The sequence below is a fragment of the Lactuca virosa genome, chromosome 4 (assembly GCF_052849685.1).
Source record: "Lactuca virosa cultivar CGN04683 chromosome 4, Lactuca_virosa_CGN04683_v6, whole genome shotgun sequence".
Lineage (NCBI taxonomy): Eukaryota > Viridiplantae > Streptophyta > Magnoliopsida > Asterales > Asteraceae > Lactuca > Lactuca virosa.
In genome coordinates this window covers 504,932,488-504,956,606 of record NC_136429.1, presented here as the reverse complement: position 1 = coordinate 504,956,606, position 24,119 = coordinate 504,932,488, and positions in this window count along the sequence as shown.

Here is a 24,119-nt window from a genome sequence, read left to right as displayed (position 1 = left end):
TTTGATCACTTAATTAATTCCAAATTAATTCTTGATCAATACTAATTAAATAACCTTATTAATATATATTAGAACTTATAATATATTAACCAACCTTAAGTGTTATTTCTCTCATTATAGTCTATCCAAATGCATGATGCCATGCAACCCAAATGGACCATGTCGGGTCGGGTCAAGTCTTACCAATTATAGTTATGGACTTAGACATTAATGCAACAGTCTCCCACTTGGATAAGTCTAAAACTACTATTGCGTATGACTTCAGGAACCGATCAGCAATCGTAGCTCTCAAAAGCTTCTGTCGAACTCTCACCTTGTCGATGAACTCTGACCTTTGTCAATGGCTTGTCCATTAGATAAGGGATCATATATTCCTCCATTCTAGATATCATATGGACTGAGACATGGATTATCAATCATTCTCTCTGTCCATTTGTTGTTTCCCGATTTCCGATTCATGATGACTGACTGATTGAACAAATCAAATCAGTCCTGGCTTGGCCAAGCACTCACATGTATCATCTTTAAATCATCGAGGGGCCCACAGATATCGCTTTTATCCCGAAGGTAAAAGGAATGGATAAACTTCGACTCATATGGCTTGTTCTACTACTTGTTGAATCATACACAAAGGCACGTTTTATAACATCGAGTTACCAATGCATTTTCGTGCAATCAATGTATAACCAACTCATAGTAACAACTCATATCTCTAGGTTTGAAGAATATAAGATATTATCGTCTCATGATCACTCATGATAAAATCCATGAAGTGATTCAAATGAGCGCGGGTTGAATCCAATACTCAGAACTTATGAGCACTCATGAGTGTTGTAGCACCACTTTGTCCACCAACTTGGACCTCTACAAACCAACCCATGACAATCTTGATTCATATCTACTTCCAACATATGACCGACTGTGGATGGTTTGAATAACTTAATCATTCAGGAAGAGCGACTTAGTTATTCTGGAAGTCAAAACATGCAAAGTGAAACACAAGAATAAATGAATCAAATATGGTATCAAACCCTATGAATATAAATAAACACTTTTATTTATCACCATACTGATTACTCATTATTCATTGTTTCGGTTTTATCAACTTTATACTTGAATTTAAAACAATAGTTGTCCCATGCTCCAAGCATGTACACTATGTTTTCTAAACACTAGTCATGCCATACACCAAGTATGCATACTATGTTTGTCTATGATCTTTACTTTGTAAAATAGATCAATTGAACATCACTCCAATGATCCTCTTTTCACAGTCCCAAATCCTTACTGCAAATGCAAGAATTCCAAATTCATGTCATTTACTGAAATCTGTTAGATTCTAAACTTATATGCATTGATCCTCTTAATGATTATGCACAAAGTCAGAAAACCTTGACAACAATCATTACAGAGCATTCCAAAGGAGATCAGCTCCTTGGAAACATCCTTCTTTCATTAAGTTTCCTAATCTTACATAGATTGAATAATTTCTAACTTTGAAACATTTCCATATTCCATTTTGACTATCACTTCTGAACAAGAGTTGCCTCCTTACAGATTATGTCAATATGGTCCTTCCAGAATTAACATTATACTTCCAACTGTCCTTGAGCAACCAATCTTTGGTAAACCTTAGATTGTCCTCGACAATTGCTTAATCATTTTAGTCATATCCAATTCTAGACCTTTTCCCTTCATAATGCCCCAGGCATTTGGAAAATTTTAGAAAGGATGAATATAGCACATGTAATCGATCCTATATCCGAAGCATATGGGACACGATTCATGATGTCTCACATAAAGACTAAACCAGTCTTTTGCTATAATATTTCCATTTCAATTTGCCAAGTTCTCAAAATTCAGATTATGAAAAGGGATGCCGTAATCATAATCGAATTTTAGAACGCAAATAATGGACCCATATATAAAATTTCCTTATGTTGAGCCATTCCAACATGAAATTCATATATATATCCTTGATTAAATACGATTAAAATCTCAATCTAAGCTTTTAGAATTGAAATGAAGTATAATTTCCTCTCCCTTAATTATAGCAAAACAACTTTTTCAACCCCTGCAACCTCACGAATTGAAACTTTTGTTTTCTATAATTAACATTGCTAACTTGCAACCTTTGTCATAATTATCATGCTCCCACTAACATGATGATTATTAGCATAACACTTATGCTCCCAATAGCTTTGACATGTACTCAGAAATCAGCTGACTTTCTTACCAAAGTTCAGATTTCTGATACTAGATTGTTTTGATAAAACTTTGTCAAAATCATACACCTCTCTTAGATAGCTCACATGTGTGTCTAAACAATTTTAGAACTATGAAAATGGATGCCGTAATCATAGTCTCAGATGTTTAGACCTTTGCCACTTCTCACAAGTCCATGTTAGTGTGCCGGTAAACCACACACGCTCCACTAACGACTTTGAGAATGCAAATATCACAATTGCTATCTAGCTAAAATCTACTTAGTGAAAGTGTTTCCTCACCATCATTTTCATGAATCGGAGAGAAACCTTATGACACTTAGATTTAATAGTGTATGTGTTCTTATCCATGTGAATTTGTCAAAACCATAATCACAAGACAAGGTTAGTGACAAATCCAAACTCATATTGATTAAAGTTGTGCAATCTTAAATTCTTGCCATTTGGCAGCTCAGGTGCCTGCCATTGCTTCCAAGTAGTTGTGCAACCAATTGAGAACTCTCAGAACTCCTATGCAAAGCCAACTTGAATAGGCACAAAAATTTCAACACGATAGGTTATAAACCTCAAGTCGTGTGCTAGTGAAGGACTTTAGGTTTTATTCTTGATTAAGTCTTGAAACTTTCAAGAGCTTTAAGACTCCCACTGTCCTCTTGACATATAAGACTCCCTTGCCAAATATTCAAGAGATAGTGCAGATTCTTTATCAAGACTAACACTTTACACAATTGGCCTAAGTTGGTCTCTGTTTTATCCAAAACATCACAACTTACCAAATTCAAATGTACAAGAGTAGATAACCTTTTACTCTTACATTTGACTAGTGTTAACAAACCCTCTTTAAGATATGTCACTCAAGTTACAATCTTGGAGTATGACTCTAAGAATTGTTTTGGAACGAAGTATGACTCATCTTTTTGATTTAACCATTTCAACAATTCATGACTCCTCTTCTTAGTCATAAGAGTGCACTAAGATGACTTTAGAGGACCAATTCTGATGTGGTATCTTAATCATTAAGAAGATCATAAACATGATACTAAAGTACTCTCCCATCTTTTCAGATTTGAGAAACTTTTATCTTTCTGCCATACTTTGATTCTTCTTATTCGTTCTGTCTCACATTGAAACTTCTCCAATGCTACAGACTTATACTTAAACTTATAAGTATAACCATATTTATTGAACTTAAGTAAATCATGACGAATAGTCTTCTTGATCTTTTGTGGTGGACTTGACCAGTGCACAAGAATGTGTACTCGATCCCTTAGTCCTTTCCTTATTCACATAAGGAATTAGTCTTAATTGTCCAAGCTGAAAGTTCTCATTCATCATACTATACAACTTGCATGATTCCAAGTTTCGGTCCAATTGAACCTTGGGTGATGAGAATCTTTCCTTATTTGGTAATATTAGACACTACCACAATCGAAAGAATCAAATCCATTTTTCCAATATTGCTATCAATGGAATCTTATAAGCAACAACTTTTCACAAATGCCATTGTAAGGATACTTAAAATAAATAAAATCAAAACCTTTTTCTTTTATTTTAAAACTTTGCGGAAAAACTTATCCTTACAATCCATATGAAAACCTTGTTGTTATCTATTCCTAAGCAATAAAAATATCATAACTCTTAAGTAATAGCCTAAAATTCTGATCACCGAACCATGCGATTGAAATCCATCTTCGCGATCAGAATCAGCATGTACTTAATAGAGTTAGACAATGGACTTTACCTGAAGTAGAGCCAAACTTATTGACTTTAACATCCTTAGGTAAATTTGGCAGCTTCGTAACCAATGCCCCTTCCTTTGGCAATAGTTACCTATGGACCCTTGATAATGGGACTATCTCAGACTTCGCCTCTCTCTTTACCATTGGGTCAACCGAGTTGACTATGGCCGATCCCTTTCCATTGGGAAGAGAGAGCTTTACTGGATATCCAATGTCATCATTGTCAATGTCCATAGCGTTTTAGGAAGTTGATCTTAGCAAATAGATAAGATCATTAAGGGTCTTGTCTTAGTCTGTTTCATAGGATTCCCAAAAGAACTCACTATGTGACTTAGAAAGTAGTTGAGCCACCAACTTTCTCAAGACTTTGACACCCAACTCTCCCGGCTTGTCAATATGTGACTACATCTCCAAGATGTGATCACACCTAGACCTTGCCTTGCCAATAGGGCTTGAGTGACCTTAAACTTTTTAGGAACTTGTGGGTTAGGGAGAATAATTGGAGGAGGTGAAAGAAGTATGATATCCATGGGACATCATCTTCATTTAGGAAAGCTTGTTTCAAGAGATTTGGGAAGATCATAAATGTCTAGACCAGACATCTTTTTGGGAGATATTCAAGATAGTTGATTTAAAGTCCTTAATATGACACCCAATATGAAATATTAAGGCTAGGACCCAACAAACTATTTTATAACTTAGAAGAGGGATGCCGTAATCCAAGTTATAAAATATTTGAAGGTAGGTGAATGACGATTCACCAATTTCCACCATGAAAAACGAAATAATTTATTAGGTTTTAATTGGATTTGAAAGTCCTAGATCTTTGAGATTCATTGAACTGTTCAAAGGCATGTTTCAATCTCGAGTGTGCCCTTCAGGTTTTGTGACTGGGATGCCGAGGATCACAAAACAAGGTGTGAATAACCATGCAAATATACTTGGTACCCTTAATATTTACCCCTTAATCAGTGTGCCGGTTAACCACACACGCTCCACCGATACTATGATAAATATTAAGTTACCCTTTGCCTACCTTGTTAAGTCCAGGTTAGTGTGCCGGTTAACCACACACGCTCCACTAACGACTTAAGCAAAGTGCAAAGTGTAATTTCATGGATTAGCACCAAATTCACATTTTCCTAAGTAACTAAGATTAGGTATTAATAAGAGTTTAGTTACATAGTATTTATCATTAATACTTTTAATGAAAGGAGAATTATAGTCCATGTCCTACCCGTTCGGCTAACGACCCTCCACCAGTCAAGAAAGCGGTGGGTGAGAGTGGACACCCATTAAACTGCCATTTTATAGGCAGTAACCTTATACCCCCTTATAGACCGGCTTCGTGAATGAGGCCTACTAACAGTAAGACTGACTTTACTCTTATACATATATATAAATATTATTAACTTATAATATTATAAAGTATAAGGGTTGAATTTTAACTTTTAAAATTCTAAGTGCTAACTTGGAATTAAAATATTCATAAGTGAAAACTTTTCAAATTCCAAAACTTGAGGGCAAGTTTTGAAACTATTCAAAACTAATTAATTCCATAACTTATGAGTTTAAAGTAGTTTTAATTAAAAAAAAAAAAAACACTCTTCAAGTTCCATAACTTGAGGACAAGTTATGGAAGACTTTAAACTAATTAATAAAAAAAAATAACTTTTTTTTATTGTAACTTATGGAACTAATTAAGGTTACACTTTTTTTTTAATTTAATGAAGAGACTCTTGAACCTCCATAACTTGAGGACAAGTTATGGAGTCATAAAACCATTTAATTAGAACTAGACTCTTTATTTTGTAACCTTTGCCAACTTTTATGAGTTTTATGATTCTTAAATGTGACTTTTCATATAACTTGAGGACAAGTTACAAAAACACACTTTGGAATCAACTCTTAGATTAAAATGGATTGAAAACAACTATTTCACACAACTTTTCTATTAATCTAAGAACCTCATAAGAACAAGATAATTCAAATCATCAATCTTTAAGAAATTAGCATGAACATACAAACTAATACAAATCTTGAAATTATGACAATTATCTTAGAAATTGGATTAGCATGAACATTACCACATCAAAAACAAGTTTACAAAAACATCTTAGGGTAATGTTCCTAGTCCAATTCCAGCCAAAACAATCGAATATATGCATCCAACTCGATTTTTCAGCTACTTTTGCAAGTATAACAAGAAAAAAAACTAGGCTCTGATACCACTGTTGGGTTATGAGCATTCTAACACTCCTAAGTGTACATGCAACCCTAAATACCTTGGATCTATGTTTTCTCTATTATACATACAATTATGAACATCCAAGGTATTATCCTAATCTAGCATACAAAATAATAAATATAACAAGATAGAATACATACCTCTTTGATGTAGAATGTCTTCATGAAGCTTGAGTGCCTAGTGCCCCAAGTGTGACACCTCAAATGGTTCACACAACACCAAATACACTTGGAATAACTTGAGAGAAACTTGTACACTCCTTGAAATCGTCTAGCCCTCACACTCACACATTAGTGCCTGATTTCTTGAGCCATGGGATTCTTTTATATGGTGGCTATTAGGGTTACACCATGTAACTCATAACTTTACCCATTCCTTATGCTCCATGGATTTTAACCTCCATGAAGTATCCATGGGTCACCCCATGGACTTAGTCCAACATAAGGAATCTTGGATCACAAGCCCACATATATAAGAATGAATGATTTACACAATCAACCCATATATTTAATTAGTCTCCTTTTGATCACTTAATTAATTCCAAATTAATTCTTGATCAATACTAATTAAATAACCTTATTAATATATATATTAGAACTTATAATATATTAACCAACCTTAAGTGTTATTTCTCTCATTATAGTCTATCCAAATGCATGATGCCATGCAACCCAAATGGACCGTGCCGGGTCGGGTCAAGTCTTACCAATTATAGTTATGGACTTAGACATTAATCCAACAGGGTGGTGGTAGCTTATAGTGACCAATGGATGACATATGCGCCATCAGTGATGCGCATTGGGTGGTAGTGGCTTATAGTGCCAAGTTTACGAGCAATAGATGGCATATGGGTCATGGGTCATGTGTATTGGTTGGTAATGGCTTATAGTGACCAATGGATGAGTTATGGGTTATGGGTCATGTGCATTGGGTGGTAATTGCTTTTAGTTTCATGTTACGACCAATATATGACATATGGGTCATGTGCATTGGGTTGTAATGGCTTATACTGACCAATAGACGACATATTGGTCATGGTTCATGTGCATTGGGTGGTAGTGGCTTATAGTGTCATGTTTACAACAAATGGATGACATATTGGTCATGGATCATATGCGTTGGGTGATAATGGCTTTATGGTGGATAATATATGACATGTGGCTCATGGGTCACGTGCATTGGGTGGTAGTGGATTATAGTGTCATGTTACGACCAATGGATGACATACTGGTCATGGGTCATGTACATTTGACGAAAATGACTTATAGTGACCAATGGATGACATATGGGTCATGGGTCATGTGCATTGCGTGGTAATGGCTTTTAGTGACCAATGGATGATATATGGGTCATGGGTCATGTGTATTGGGTGGCAATGGCTTATAGTGACCAATGGATGACATATCGGTCATGGGTCATGTGCATTGGGTGGTAGTCCTTTATAGCGACAGTTGGATGACATATGGGTCACGGGTAATGTGCATTGGGTGGTATTGCCTTATAGTGTCAAGTTTACGATCAATGGATGACATATGGGTCTTGGGTCATGTGCATTGGGTGGTAATGGCTTATAGTGACCAATAGATTATACATGGGTCATAGGTCATGTGCAATGGGTGGTAGTAGCTTATAGTATCATGTTACGACCAATGGCTGACATATGGGTCATGGGTCATATGTGTTGGGTGGTAGTGGCTTATAGTGACCAATGGATAACATATAGGTCACGGGTTATGTGCATTGGGTGGCAGTGGCTTATAGTGACAAATTGATGACATATGGGTCTTGTGACATATGCATTGGGTGGTAGTCCATTATAGTGACCAATGGATGACATATGGGTCATCGGTGATGTGTATTAGGTGGTAGTGGCTTATAGTGGCCAATGGTTGACATATGGGTCATGGGTTTTGTGCATTAGGTGGTAGTAGCTTATAGTGTCATGTTACGACCAATGGATGACATACGAATCATGTGTCATGTGCATTTGGAGGTAGTGGCGTATAGTGACCAATGGATGACATATGGGTAATGGGCTATGTGCATTGGATGGTAGTGGCTTATAGTGTCAAGTTTACGACCAATGGATGTGTAACAACGTAAATTTCCAGAACAATTTTACATTTTTAAAACATACTTTTATTCATCAGGTAATATCAAAACATAATGTATCCAATGTTATCATAACAAAACATATCCCAGAATCTCAAGACATAAACTCCATGAGTGTGTACGGATCATGCCGGCGCCTTCCCGCGATCCTCGCTAGTACCTGAAACACATAACACAACAATTGTAAGCATAAATGCTTAGTGAGTTCCCCAAAATACCACATACGCACATACGCCACTCAAGGCTATAAGACCTTCCAGTCACTGTGTCTCAGAGGACTTCCGTCCCACAACCCTGGTAGACCTTCTGGTCCTACCCGTAATGACCTTCCGGTCCATATCATCATGATCTTCAGGTCCACATCATAATGACCTTCCGGTCCTTCTCATTCATAACATACATAACACATACATATCATATAACATCATACAACACATACATCTCATAGCATATAAGACCTTCCGGTCACACATAGGTACCATCCTAGGTACAGTATAGTGAGAAGACTCACCTCGTACGAAGTCGGATAAACTCTCGTGCTTGACGTCCCGACCTAGCCTCCTCCTATCATCCGAATAACATTCCTGATAAATACCCTCTCATAGTCTCATCTCTAAAGATTGGGTAGAAGGCCATTCTACCCCTCCGTGAACTTTCCTGAATCAGCTTGACCAAAACCCTAAAGTAAACTGAAGTCAACGGTCAAACTTTGACCCGACTCGTCGAGTGCACATGGGCGACTCGACGAGTCCATGCGGGTCCTCTGAATCCTTCTAGCCTCACTTGGCACGTCAAGTCATCCCTTCACTCGACGGGTTACTCCTGTCACAAATCGCGGGGCAACCCCGACTCGACTCGTCGAGTCCACTTATGAACTCGGCAAGTTGCGTCCATGGCAACACTCAAATGACCTTCTGAGGTCAGATCCGCTTCTCTAACCTATAGATCTGACCTTTCCATACCCACTAATCACGTAAAGGTGAAACCTTTACACTCATCCAACACATATATGGTTCCTTTTGAAGAAATAGCCTCAAAAATGGCAACCTAAGTCCATTCCTTCCATAACACTTCATAAAGCAAGATGGATAATGCTCTCTGGACCTCTATGGGTCCAGATCTGAAGTCTAACACATAAAGGGACCATAAACTCATCAATTCAAGCCATAAAAAGGGTATAGAAAACCCTAGATTCATAGATCTTAACCAAAACAGAAGGAGAGTCCGATTTGCTACCTCAATACTGCAGATTCAAGCTTGAAAACCACGGATTAGCAATCCTCTTGACCTCCTCTAGCTGGAAACACCTTCTTCTTTGCAAAACAACACCAAAAAGGATTAAAATGGCTTGCTCTCACACACAATTCGCCCAAGCTCTCTGGACTGGTAGCCGCAAATGAGGGCTATAAGGACCCTTAAATAGGGCACAGGCCCAAAGATTTAGGATTTTTATCCACAGCGCGGACTCGTCGAGTCCACCCATCGACTCGTCGAGTCCCTTCATTAATCCATTCAGCAAATCGCGATCCTACTCGACGAGTCTAGGCTTCAACTCGTCGAGTCCTTCTCTCTAACTCAAAATAAATGAATAACATAGAATACCTGGGAATCCAGATGTTACAATTCTCCCCCACAAGAATCAGACTTCATCCTCGAAGTCAAGCTCTGCAAATAACTCTGGATGCCGCTCCCGCATCTCCAGCTCCGGCTACCAAGTTAGCTCGGACCCTCTCTGATGTTGCCACTGGACCTGAACCAGGGGCACCTCCTTGTTCCTCATAACCTTGATCTTATGATCCACAATCGCGACTGGCCTCTCAACGTAATTCAGGCTCGCATCCACCTGAATATCCTCCAGTGGTACCACCGCCGACTCGTCGGCTATACACTTTCTCAACTGAGACACGTGGAAGGTATCATGAATCTGGCTCAACTCCGCAGGTAGCTCCAAACAATACGCTACCTCGCCCACCCTCGCGGTCACCCTGAACGGACCAATGTACTGGGGCCCCAGCTTGCCCCTCTTCCTGAATCAGATCACTCCCTTCCAAGGAGACACCTTAAGGAGTATGAAGTCTCCCACCTAAAACTCAAGCTCGGATCGTCGCCTATCCGCATAACTCTTCTGGCGACTCTGAGCTGTCAACAACCTCTGTCTGACCTGCTGTATCTGCTCAGTCGTCTGAAGCAATATCTCAGTGCTACCCATCACGCGCTGCCCAACCTCTCCCCAGCAAATGGGAGTCCGACATCTCCTCCCATACAACAACTCGAAGGGAGGCATACCAATACTCGAATGGTGGTTGTTGTTATAGGAAAACTCAGCCAACGGCAAGTACGTGTCCCAACTTCCTCCGAAGTCCAACACACATGCTCGAAGCATGTCCACGAGCATCTGAATCGTCCGCTCACTCTGTTCGTCCGTCTGTGGGTGGTAGGCGGTACTGAAATGCAACCTCGTGCCCAATTCCTCATGGAACTTCTTCCAGAACCTGGAAGTGAAACGTACATCTCGGTCTGACACAATCGAGATCGGTACTCCATGACGCGACACAACCTCTCTCACATACAATTCGGCCAGCCTCTCCGCGGAAGAGCTCTTACTGATAGCAAGGAAGTGAGCGCTGTTCGTCAGCCGGTCAACGATCACCCAAATTGCATCGACGCCCCTCGCGGTCCTCGGCAATTTGGTGATAAAATCCATAGAAATCTGCTCCCACTTCCACAGGGAACCTCAAGTGGCTGTAACTTGCCATGCGGACGCTGGTGCTCGGCCTTAACCCGGCGACAGGTCAAGCACCTCTCAACGAATCACACAACATCCCTCGTCATACAGGGCCACCAATAGTCTCTCTTCAGATCCAAATACATCTTAGTGGCCCCGGGATGGATCGAGAACCTAGATCTGTGCGCCTCCTCCATCAGAATGGTGCGTGCCCATCCTGCATACGACACCCAAATCCGACCTTGAAAGGTCATCAGTCCTCGGCTACCGGTAACGAACTCAGACACCTGTCCGATCACCTGCTCCCTCTTGCGGTTCTCTGGTATCACGGCCTCTGCCTGGGCCTCCCGAATGGTGTCCAACACCGGAGTCATCACCGTCAATCGCATACAAGTGTCTCGGATCGGGGCACTCTCTGCCCTACGGCTCAGAGCATCAGCTACAACATTAGCTTTGCCCAGGTGGTACAAGATCTCATAATCGTAATCCTTTACCACATCCAACCATCTCCTCTGGCGCATATTCAGGTTGGGCTGATCCATCAAATACTTCAAACTCTTGTGGTCCGTGTATATGGTACACCGAACCCCATACATATAGTGACGCCAGATATTGAGGGCGAACACCACTGCCCCCAACTCCAGATCGTGGGTGGGATACCTCATCTCATGAGGCTTCAGCTGCCTCGATGCATACGCTATTACATGCCCTCTCTACATAAGCACCGCACCCAACCCCGATGTCGATGCGTCGCAGTACACCACAAAATCCTCCATCCCCTCTGGAAGGGATAACACCGGGGCTTCGCACAACCTCTGGCGAAGAGTCTCAAACGAGGTCTGCTGCTCCGGACCCCACGAAAAAGCAACGCCCTTCCGGGTTAATTTGGTGAGAGGCACGACAATCTTGGAGAAATCCTTGATAAATCTCTTATAGTAGCCGGCCAACCCCAGAAAACTCCTGATCTCGGTGGGTGATCTAGGCACCTCCCAACTCATCACAGCCTCAATCTTGGCCGAATCGACCAATATCCCATTCTGGTTAACGAGATGCCCCAAGAACTGGACCTCCCGTAACCAGAAGTCGTACTTGGATAATTTGGCATAGAGCCTCTCTGATCTCAAAACTCCTAGAATCTCTCTCAGATGCTCCTCATGCTGCTCTCTAGATCTCGAATACACCAGAATATCATCGACGAATACAATCACCGACCTGTCCAACATCTGTCTGCATACCCTATTCATGAGATCCACGAACGCTGTTGGTGCGTTGGTGAGCCCAAAAAGCATCACCACAAACTCATAGTGCCCATAACGAGTCCTAAACGCCGTCTTCTGGATATCCTCATCTCGCACCATCATCTGGTGATATCCAGAACTCAAATCTATCTTGGAGAACCAAGATTCTCCCTGCAACTGATCGAACAGATCATCAATCCTCTGTAGTGGATAACGGTTCTTGACCGTCAACTTGTTCAACTCCCGGTAATCAATGCACATCCGGTGTGAACCATCCTTTTTCTTGACAAAAAGGATCGGCGCTCCCCAAGGTGAGCTACTTGGGCTGATAAATCCTTTCCCCAACAGCTCCTGAAGCTGTGAGGATAACTCCTGCATCTCTGGTGGCGTAAGGCGATAGGGCGCCTTGGCGATAGGCGCCGCTCCCGGAACCAAATCGATGCGAAACTCCACTTGCCTCTCGGGAGGCACACCCGGTAACTCCTCGGGGAAAACATCCGGGAACTCACGCACTATCGGCACATCACGAACCGAACCCGGCTCCTCTGCGGCCACCCGTGAATCCATCACATAAGCCACAAACCCGCTACAACCCTGCTGTAGGCTCCGCCTCGCTCTAACAGCCGAACAAAATGCTGACCCAGAATGGGTACCCTCGCCATACACCGTAAGTACTCCCCCACTAGGGTCTCGTATCGTTACCAACTGTCGCTCGCAGTCTATAACAGCCCCAAATCGGCTCAACCAATCCATGCCCACTATGACACACACGTCCCCCATCGCAATCGGGACCAGATCTATCCGGATATCAACACCGAAGATCTCAAGTATACATCCTCGAATCACATCCGTAGCATACACTGCTCGCTCGTCAGCTATGGAAACTCGTAGAGGCCGACTCAACGCCTCCCGCTGGATACTGATGTGCTGACTAAACGCTAAAGACAACAATAACCGACTCGCACCCGAGTCAAATAACACCAAAGCAGGTACACAACTCACAAGAAAAGTACCTACGCATTGATGGGTTTTGAGCATTCTAACACTTCCTAAGTGTACATGCAACCCTAATAACCTTGGATCTATGTTTGTCTAATAATCATGCAAAGTTGAATTCCAAGGTTATATTCCTATCTAGCATACATGGGGAACATTTTTAACTTGAATGAAAGATAGAATAACTTACCTTGTTGTTGATTATGATCCTTGAAACCTTGTGAGCCTAGCACCCCTAGTATGATGCCTCAAATGCTTCACACAACACCAAATGCAATTGGAATGACTTTAGAGAGAATACACACTTCTAAAATCGGCCTAGCCCTCTTGTTTCTTATTGTCGCCGATTTTGGTGGAGAACATGTTGCTTATATAGTGTGTCACATCTAGGGTTACACCATGTAAACCCTAATGTGGCATGACTCTTCATTTCCATGACCCATGGGTTTGTAACTCCATGGAGCCTCCATGGAGCATTCAATGGGTTTAACCCAACTTGATTATCCATGGAGCCTTTTAGCCCACTATACAAGTTATGGATGATTTACATGATCAACCCATATATTTAATTAGTCATCTTTTGATCACTTAATTAATCCTAGATTAATTCTTGATCAATACTAATTAAATAATACTATTAATATATTAGAACTTATAATATATTAATAAACCACAAGTGTTATTTCTCTCATTTAGTCTATCCAAATGCATGATGCCATGCAACCCAAATGGACCATGCCGGGTCGGGTCAAGTACATACCAGAAATAGTTATCGACTTAGACACCTTATCCAACAGTCTCCCACTTGGATAAGTCTAATAACTATAACTGCAAGTATGACTTCAGGAACCGATCAACAATCGTAGCTCTTTTCAAGGTTTCTCGGAACTGAGAAGATGATGATACGCCATTTCAGATAAGTGATCATATAATCCTCTGTTCTAGATATCAGCCGGACAAATACATGGAACAATGTCTTACTTATTGTCCAGCAGTTTGTTTCGTGATTTCCGATTTGTTTGACAAAGAACTTAATTGAACACATCAACTTAGTTCTGACTGGGCCCGGTACATAGGTCAAAACAAAATCATCGAGGGGCCCATATATCAGCTTCTAATCCAAGAAGGAACAGATAAACTTCGACTCATATGTTTGTTCTACCACTCATTGAATTATACACAAAAGCACGTTTTATAACATCAAGTTACCAATGCGTTAACGTACAATCAATGCATAACCAACTCATAAGTAACAAATCATATCTCTAGGTTTGAAGACTTATATGATATTACCGTCTCACGATCACTCGAGATAAATTCCATGAAGTGATTCCAGTGAGCGTGGGTTGAGTCCAATGCTCATAACTTATGAGCACTCATGAGTGTTGTAGCCATGTCCAACAACTTAGACCTCTGCAACCAATCATGACAGTCTTGATTCATACCTACTTCCGACATATGACCGACTGTGGAGGTTCGAATAATATGATATACCAAACATAATTATTCTGGAAGTCAAAAGATGCAAAAGAAATATAGTAAACGATCGACAAGAGATAGCAACACTTTACTCATAAATAAAACACCTTTTATTCATCATCTAATGTCAATTACACTTTACAAATTTCAAGGTTATCTAACTACTAAATCTAATATCATCCTTCAGCCCTATGCTCCGAGCATGCTGGAGATGCTTAACCCGAGTCAGTCCCTTCGTGAGGGGATCTGCTGGATTCTCATCCGCTGATACCCTCTTTGCCACGAGGAGTCCTTCTTTTATTCGATGTCTGATGAAATGGTATTTTCTGTCGATGTGTCTGGATCTCCCGTGATCCCTTGGTTCCTTGGCTAAGGCAACTGCACTTTCACTATCACAGAAAATTTCCATTGGCTCTTTAATAGCTGGTACAACTCCAAGGTCTCCAATGAAGTTCTTCAGCCATATCGCCTCCTTTGCTGCCTCGCTAGCTGCTATATACTCTGATTCGCAAGTTGAATCAGCCACTGTCTCTTGCTTGGAACTCTTCCAAGAAATTGCTCCTCCATTTAAGGTAAAGACCCAGTCTGACTGAGAGCGGAAATTATCCCTATCAGTCTGAAAGCTAGCATCACTATACCCTACAACTCTCAAGTCTTCACTCCCACCGAGGGTAAGGACCCAGTCCTTAGTCCTCCGTAGGTACTTGAGGATATTCTTTACCGCAGTCCAGTGTGCCTTGCCAGGGTTGCCCTGATACCTGCTAACCATGCTCAAAGCAAAGGCTACATCAGTTCGAGTACACGTCATAGCATACATGATCGATCCTACAGCCGAAGCATAAGGTATTCGACTCATTTCTGCTATCTCAGCCTCAGTACTAGGGCTTTGTGTTTTACTCAATCTGGCATTACTCTGGATGGGTAACTCTCCTTTCTTGGAGTCCTGCATGCCGAATCTCTTCAACACCTTATCCAAGTAAGTACTCTGACTAAGTCCAATTAGTCTTTTACTCCGGTCTCTCAAGATCCTTATCCCTAGAATATAGGCAGCTTCTCCAAGGTCCTTCATAGAGAAACACTTCCCAAGCCAGGACTTAACTTCCTGCAGAGTTGGGATGTCGTTTCCTATGAGTAGTATGTCATCCACATACAATACCAAAAAGCTAACTATACTCCCACTAGCCTTGACATATACACAAGATTCATCTTCACTCCTAGAAAAGCCAAATTCCTTGACTTTCTCATCAAAGCAAAGATTCCATCTGCGAGGTGCTTGCTTTAACCTATAAATGGATTTCTCAAGCTTACACACTCTATTAGGGTACTCTGTGTTGACAAAACCCTCTGGCTGACTCATGTAAACATCCTCAGCTAACTTTCCATTAAGGAAAGCGGTTTTGACATCCATTTTCCATATTTCATAGTCCTGAAATGCGGCTATGGCTAACAGAACCCTAATAGACTTAATCTTCGCCACTAGAGAAAAGGTCTCATCATAATCAACTCCCGGAGTTTGTGAGAAACCCTTTGCAACCAGTCGTGCCTTATAAGTGTGTACATTACCATCCATGTCGGTCTTCTTCTTGAAGATCCATTTGCACCCTACAGTCTTACGACCTGGTACATTCTCAACCAAGTTCCAAACTTGATTGTCATACATGGACTGTATCTCGCTGTCCATTGCCTCTTTCCACTTGGATGACTCAGGGCCTGCCATGGCTTCCGCATAACTGTTAGGTTCATCCGGACCTATCAGTGTCTCATCACTGATAAGTGTATCACCTTCTGCAGTAATATGGAATCCATAGTAATGCTCAGGTGCATTCCTAACCCGTGTGGAACGCCTCAGAGGTACAGACTTGTCAATTGGCTCAACAGAAGTTTCCTCCTCAAGTTGAGTGCTAGGGTTTGAAGTTCCTTCACCACTTGACTCTTGAATTTCTTCAAGGTCAACTTGCCTCCCACTGTCTCCTTGGCTTATGAACTCTCTCTCTCGAAAGAAAGCCCTCCTAGCTACAAAGACCACATTCTCACTAGGTCTGTAGAAGAGGTAACCAAAGGATTTTTATGGGTAGCCGATGAAAATACACCTCTCACTTCGAGGTTCGAGCTTATCATGAGTCTCGCTTCTCACGAAAGCCTCGCAACCTCAAATCTTAATGTGGTCTAGTTTGGGTACTTTACCAGTCCACATCTCATGAGGAGTTTTGGCAACTTTCTTTGTGCGAACTAGATTAAGGATATGGGCGGCAGTCTCTAAGGCATACCCCCAAAATGAGATTGGTAGCGAAGCTCGACTCATCATGGAACGAACCATATCCAACAAGGTTCGATTACGCCTCTCAGCTACACCATTCAACCGCGGTGTCCTGGGAGGTGTCAATTGTGAGACAATCGCACATTCCCTAAGATAGTCGAGGAACTCTAAACTAAGATACTCACCACCTCGATCGGATCGAAGCATCTTAATGTTCCTGCCCAATTGATTCTCGACTTCCTGTTTAAACTCTTTAAACCTCTCAAAAGTCTCTGACTTATGCTTGATTAAGTAGGCATATCCATATCTACTGTAATCATCAGTAAAAGTCAAATAATAACGATTAGTATCCCTTGTGGCATGTTTGAAGGGCCCACACACATCCGTGTGTATAAGATCCAACAAACCTTCACCCCTCTCACAAGAACCTGTGAAGGGTGACTTTGTCATTTTTCCAAGTAAGCATGATTCGCAACTATCATCTGACTTTAGGTCAAATGAATCCAATACTCTATCCTTTTGGAGTTGGCCTATGCGTTTCTTGCTTATATGTCCAAGACGACAATGCCATAATGATGCTTTATCCAAGTTATTATCATTAATAGAATCAATACACAATACATTATTTCCTAAGTTATCAACCACAGATACAGTTTCATACACACCATCACAAGGTAATGCTTTAAAATAAAGAACATTATTAAAGAAAGCATTGTTCCAACCAACTTCATTATCAAATGAAAAGGTGAAACCTTGTTTATACAATGCATGAAAGGAAATAATATTTCTTGCCATTTCTGGCGAATAACAACATTTATTCAAATCTAAACTAAACCCACTACTTAGCGATAAAGTATGAACTCCAATCTTGGTGACAGGTAAAGCTTTCCTATTCCCCATGATTAAGTTTATTCTTCCATGCTCCACATTCTCACTTCTTCTTAGTCCCTGCAAATCAGAACAGATATGAATACCACAACCGGTATCAAGGACCCAAGAGTTAGAATGGGGTGAGTTATTAGATAAGATAGTGTAAATAGCTGCATGGTTGGGTTTAACTTTCCCATCCTTCACATCTTGCTGGTACTTTGGGCAGTTCCGATTCCAATGTGACTTTTCATGGCAATAGAAGCATTCAGCCTCTTTAGGGTCAGAAGAAGGAGTGACAAAACCTTTCTTGGTTCCACTTGAAGAAGAGCCATCAAGGGTCCTAGCCTTGGTACCCTTCGAAGAGCTCTTCCTCTTCTTCCCTCTACCTTTCCCGATTGCCAAAACTGGGGCAGAGTTTGGAGTAGGAGTGTTAACAACCGACTTACCCTTAAGACCTGTTTCTGCGGTCTTGAGGAGTCCCTGAAGTTTGCTGAGTGTGACCTCTTCCTTATTCATGTGATATGTCATGCGGAATTGATGATAGCACGATGGTAAGGAGTGCAAAATGATATCTATTGCAAGCTCCTCAGGGAAGTTCACATTAAGCTTCAGCAACCGATCCACATACCTTTGCATTTTCTGCATGTGGCTCGTGACGGATTCCCCGTCCTTCATCATGGTTGTTATGATAGAGCATATGATTTCACACCTCTCTTGTCGTGCACTTTGATGGTATCTTTCCATCAGATCTTGGTGCATTTCAAAAGGGTAGAAGTCCTCATAGGACTTTTGGAGTTCCGCTGTCATGGTGGCCAACATGATGCATGCCACTTTTGTAGCATCCCTTTCATGTGCCCGAAAGTCAGCGATCTCCTGGTGAGTTGCAGTGGTCTCATCAATCTCCTTAAGCTCCTTGTCAAGGACATATTCTTTGTCCTCGTAGCGGGTAATCATCCTGATGTTTCTGATCCATTCATTGAAGTTGGATCCATCAAAAGTGACTTTCCCACACAAGTTCATAAGGGTAAAGGAGCCATTAGGATTAGAGCCAAAAGCAGCATTGCTTGAAGACATCTGAAAGAAGAGAACAAGATTAGTTTAGATATTAAGAGAGTCCTTAATAAAACACCCAAATGTAATATTAAGGCTAGGATCCAATCACAATATATTATAACTTAGAAGAGGTATGCCGTAATCCAAGCTATAACATATTTGAAAGGTAGGTGAATGACGATTCACCAATTTCCACCATGAAAAACGAAATATTAATATTAGGTTTTTAATTGGTTCTTAGAAATTCCTAGATTCTTTTGAGATTCAATGAACTTTTCAAAGGCATGTTTCAATCTCGAGTGTGCCCTCCAAGTTTTGTGACTGGGATACCGAGGATCACAAAACGAGGTGTGAAGTAACCATGCAAATCACTTGGTACCCTCAAGGTTTATCACTCAATCGATGTGCCGGTAAACCACACACGCTCCACCGATGCTATGGTAAACCTTAAGTCACCCTTTACCTACCTTGTTAAGTCCATGTTAGTGTGCCGGTTAACCACACACGCTCCACCAACGACTTAAACAAAGTGTAAAGTGTAATTTCATGGATTAGCACCTTATTCACATTTTCCTAAAGTAACTAAGATTGGGAATTTAATAAAAGCATTTAGTTACTTTATAATATTCATCATACTTTTAATGAGAATTTATAAGTCCTTGTCTTACCCGTTCGGCTAACGACCCTCCACCAATCAAGGAAGCGGTGGGTGAGAGTGGACACCCATTAAGTTGCCATTTTATAGGCAACAACCTTATACCCCCTTATAGACCGGCTTCGTGAATGAGGCGTACTAGCGGTAAGACGACTTGTTGTTATACATATATATATATTAGTAACTTATAATTTTATAAAGTATAAGGGTTGAATTTTAACTTTTAAAATTCTAAGGGTTGGAACTAAAGTTTTAATCAAGACTTTACATGTTCCAAAACTTCAGGGCAAGTTTTGTAAACTTCTAAAACTTTTCATTTCTTATAACTTATGAATTAATTGAGTAATAAAAATGAAGACTCTTCATTTTTATAACTCTTGTGTTCTTTTAATGGCTTTAATAAAAGTGAGACTTTTGGTTTTCCATAACTTGAGGACAAGTTATGGACTCTATTAAAACACATTATGATCATGAATTAAACTACCATGAAGGTTACAAACAATTCCTATGATCATCTAATCTTCATAAGTTCAAGAACATGAATATGAACACTTTCAAGAATCAAAAATTACACTTAAAAAAAACTTGTAATTTTAATAATTGCCATTGTAAATGGATTAGCATAAACATTACACCATCTAAAACAAGCTTTAAAACATCAAAACAGTTTAGGGTAATGTTTCTAGTCCATTTCCAGCAACAAATGTGCAAACTTTCATACGAGCAGAAAACAGAAAAAACGATTTTTTTTCAAGCTGTTTGCACAAAAAAAAACAAACAAACAAACCTAGGCTCTGATACCACTGATGGGTTTTGAGCATTCTAACACTTCCTAAGTGTACATGCAACCCTAATAACCTTGGATCTATGTTTGTCTAATAATCATGCAAAGTTGAATTCCAAGGTTATATTCCTATCTAGCATACATGGGGAACATTTTTAACTTGAATGAAAGATAGAATAACTTACCTTGTTGTTGATTATGATCCTTGAAACCTTGTGAGCCTAGCACCCCAAGTGTGATGCCTCAAATGCTTCACACAACACCAAATGCAATTGGAATGACTTTAGAGAGAATACACACTTCTAAAATCGGCCTAGCCCTCTTATTTCTTATTGTCGCCGATTTTGGTGGAGAACATGTTGCTTATATAGTGTGTCACATCTAGGGTTGCAGCATGTAAACCCTAATGTGGCATGACTCTTCATTTCCATGACCCATGGGTTTGTAACTCCCATGGAGCCTCCATGGAGCATTCAATGGGTTTAACCCAACTTGATTATCCATGAAGCCTTTTAGCCCACTATACAAGTTATGGATGATTTACATGATCAACCCATATATTTAATTAGTCATCTTTTGATCACTTAATTAATCCTAGATTAATTCTTGATCAATACTAATTAAATAATACTATTAATATATTAGAACTTATAATATATTAATAAACCACAAGTGTTATTTCTCTCATTTAGTCTATCCAAATGCATGATGCCATGCAACCCAAATGGACCATGCCGGGTCGGGTCAAGTACATACCAGAAATAGTTATCGACTTAGACACCTTATCCAACACGCATATCATAATATAAGCACAATATCTCAAACTCAGCATAAATAAATGAAAGAATACATACCAGCCACGACATCGGGCGCTGCGCGGACCTCCTCCGTTGTCAACTGGAAGGCTCTCCCACGGGCCTTCGGTGCCTCGGCCTTCACTAGTCGACCCTCAGTAGCTCGCACGGCAGCAGCTGCGGATACTCGGCCTTCCGATGTCCGGTTTGGTTGCAATGAAAGCAAACCATGAACCCCTTGGGGCAATCCTTGGCTATATGCCCCTCCTTGCTACACTTGTAGCAAGCACCTGATCGACAAACCCCATCATGTCCCTTGCCGCACTTCCCACAAGTGCGGCCCTTCTGGCCTCCAGATCTCGAATCGGCGGGCTTTGCCCGCTTGGCTGCCAGCTGAGACTGTGCCGGCCGCCGATCCCTCCCCTAAGACTCGGCCTCCTCCCGGGCCTGTGTCTCCAGCTCGATCTCCCTCTTCCAGGCATTTGCCTGGAGCTCAACAAATGTCCGGTATGACGAGTTCGCCACGAACTCCCTGATATCCCTCCTCAAAATGCTCAAGTACCGACTCATGCGTGCCTGCTCAGACGACACGTGCTCTGGGAAAAACAACGCCCTCTCATGGAACATCCTTATGATCACAGTCACTGACTCCATCCCCTGCTTGAGGGACAAAAACTCTTGTGCCAACCGTTCCCTCTCTACCGGGGGAACGTACTCATCTCTGAACATGATGGTGAACCTCTCCCAGGTCACCTCCGAAATCTCTGCAAGAGTGAATTTCGCCGTCACAAACTTCCACCAGTCCTTCGCTCCCAAGCGAAGCTGGTTCAGTGCAAACCGAACCCTCAAATGCTCCGGACACGAACAGGTGTAGAAGCATCCCTCGATATCAGAAATCCATCTAATCGCAGCAATCGGATCATGCGTCCCATCAAACTCCGGTGGCTTCGTGTTGCTGAACTCCCGGAACAACATCGAGTCACCCCCCTGAGGTCTAGCAGCAGCAACAGCTGCAGCAGCCGCAGCCTCAGTAACCACTGCGTACCGCTCATCAAAGGTCTCAATCAATGTGGTCTTGATAGACCCAAACATCTCTGGAATCTCGGCTCGGATTGCCGCAACCACCTCATCGTGGATCATCTGACGAAGCTCCTCGTCACTCACGCCGCTCGTCTCAGGTCTGTGGCGTGTCCCAACCATGATCTCTCTGAAATACAACATAAAATATTAGAGACTCGCTCGAGTATACTCGCACTCGATCACCCAACCCTACTTGTTCCCTAGTACCCAAAGGATTCTTACTTGGACTGCGCACTGATCCGGTGTCTTCAGTAGTACGGGCCCTATATTACCGTCCACACCGCATCAGTATTCACCCCAAGTCCTCCTCCTAGGATCCCAGATCACAAGTACTCTACATCTCGCTAGCATATGCTACCCTTCGGTAGACCCCTCATAAGCTCCTCACTGCTACCTACTCACTATCAAGCATCTCATAGCATCAGAAATCTTCCTAGGCTAAGGCATCATAAATCAAGCCACTCTAGTCCTAATATGAATACCTAGCCTACTCTAGCATGCGTAACATATCATAACATATCTCATAACACATAATGTAAGGGTATTTTGGGAAATCACCATTCGGGCGCTGGCTGATCGTACACACTGCTTCCTTCTGCTTTTATCAAATCCTTTTACTTTTTAGAAAAAATTGTTTAGTTTACGAAAAACTTTCTTAAATCCTCCGTTTGAGTTCAAATTCACCCGAAGGTGCATCCGAATCCCTCAAACCAAGGCTTTGATACCAACTTGTAACAACGTAAATTTCCAGAACAATTATTCATTTTTAAAACATACTTTTATTCATAAGGTAATATCAAAACATAATGTATCCAATGTTATCATAACAAAACATATCCCAGAATCTCAAGACATAAACTCCATGAGTGTGTACGGATCATGCCGACGCCTTCCCGCGATCCTCGTTAGTACCTGAAACACATAACACAACAACTGTAAGCATAAATGCTTAGTGAGTTCCCCAAAATACCACATACGCACATACGCCACTCAAGGCTATAAGACCTTCCGGTCACTGTGTCTCAGAGGACTTCCGTCCCACAACCCTGGTAGACCTTCCGGTCCTACCCGTAATGACCTTCCGGTCCATATCATCATGACCTTCCGGTCCACATCATAATGACCTTCCGGTCCTTCTCATTCATAACATACATAACACATACATATCATATAACAGCATACAACACATACATCTCATAGCATATCAGACCTTCCGGTCACACATAGGTACCATCCTAGGTACAATATAGTGAGAAGACTCACCTCGTACGAAGTCGGATAAACTCTCGTGCTTGATGTCCCGGTCTAGCCTCCTCTTATCATCCGAATAACATACCTGATCAATACCCTCTCGTAGTCTCATCTCTAAAGATTGGGTAGAAGGCCATTCTACCCCTCCCTGAACTTTCGTGAATCAGCTTGACCAAAACCCTAAAGTCAATTGAAGTCAACGGTCAAACTTTGACCCGACTCGTCGAGTGAACATGGGCGACTCGACGAGTCCATGCGGTTCCTCTGAATCTTTCTAGGCTCACTTGTCACGTCGATTCATTCCTTCACTCGACGGGTTACTCCTGTCACGAATCGCGGGGCAACCCCGACTCGACTCGTCGAGTCTACTTATGAACTCGGCGAGTTGCATCCATGGCAACACTCAAATGACCTTCTGAGGTCATATCCGCTTCTCTAACCTATAGATCTGACCTTTCCATACCCACTAATCATGTAAAGGTGAAACCTTTACAGTCATGCAACACATATATGGTTCCTTTTGAAGAAATAGCCTCAAAAATGGCAACCTAAGTTCATTCCTTCCATAACACTTCATAAAGCAAGATAAATAATGCTCTCTGGACCTCTATGG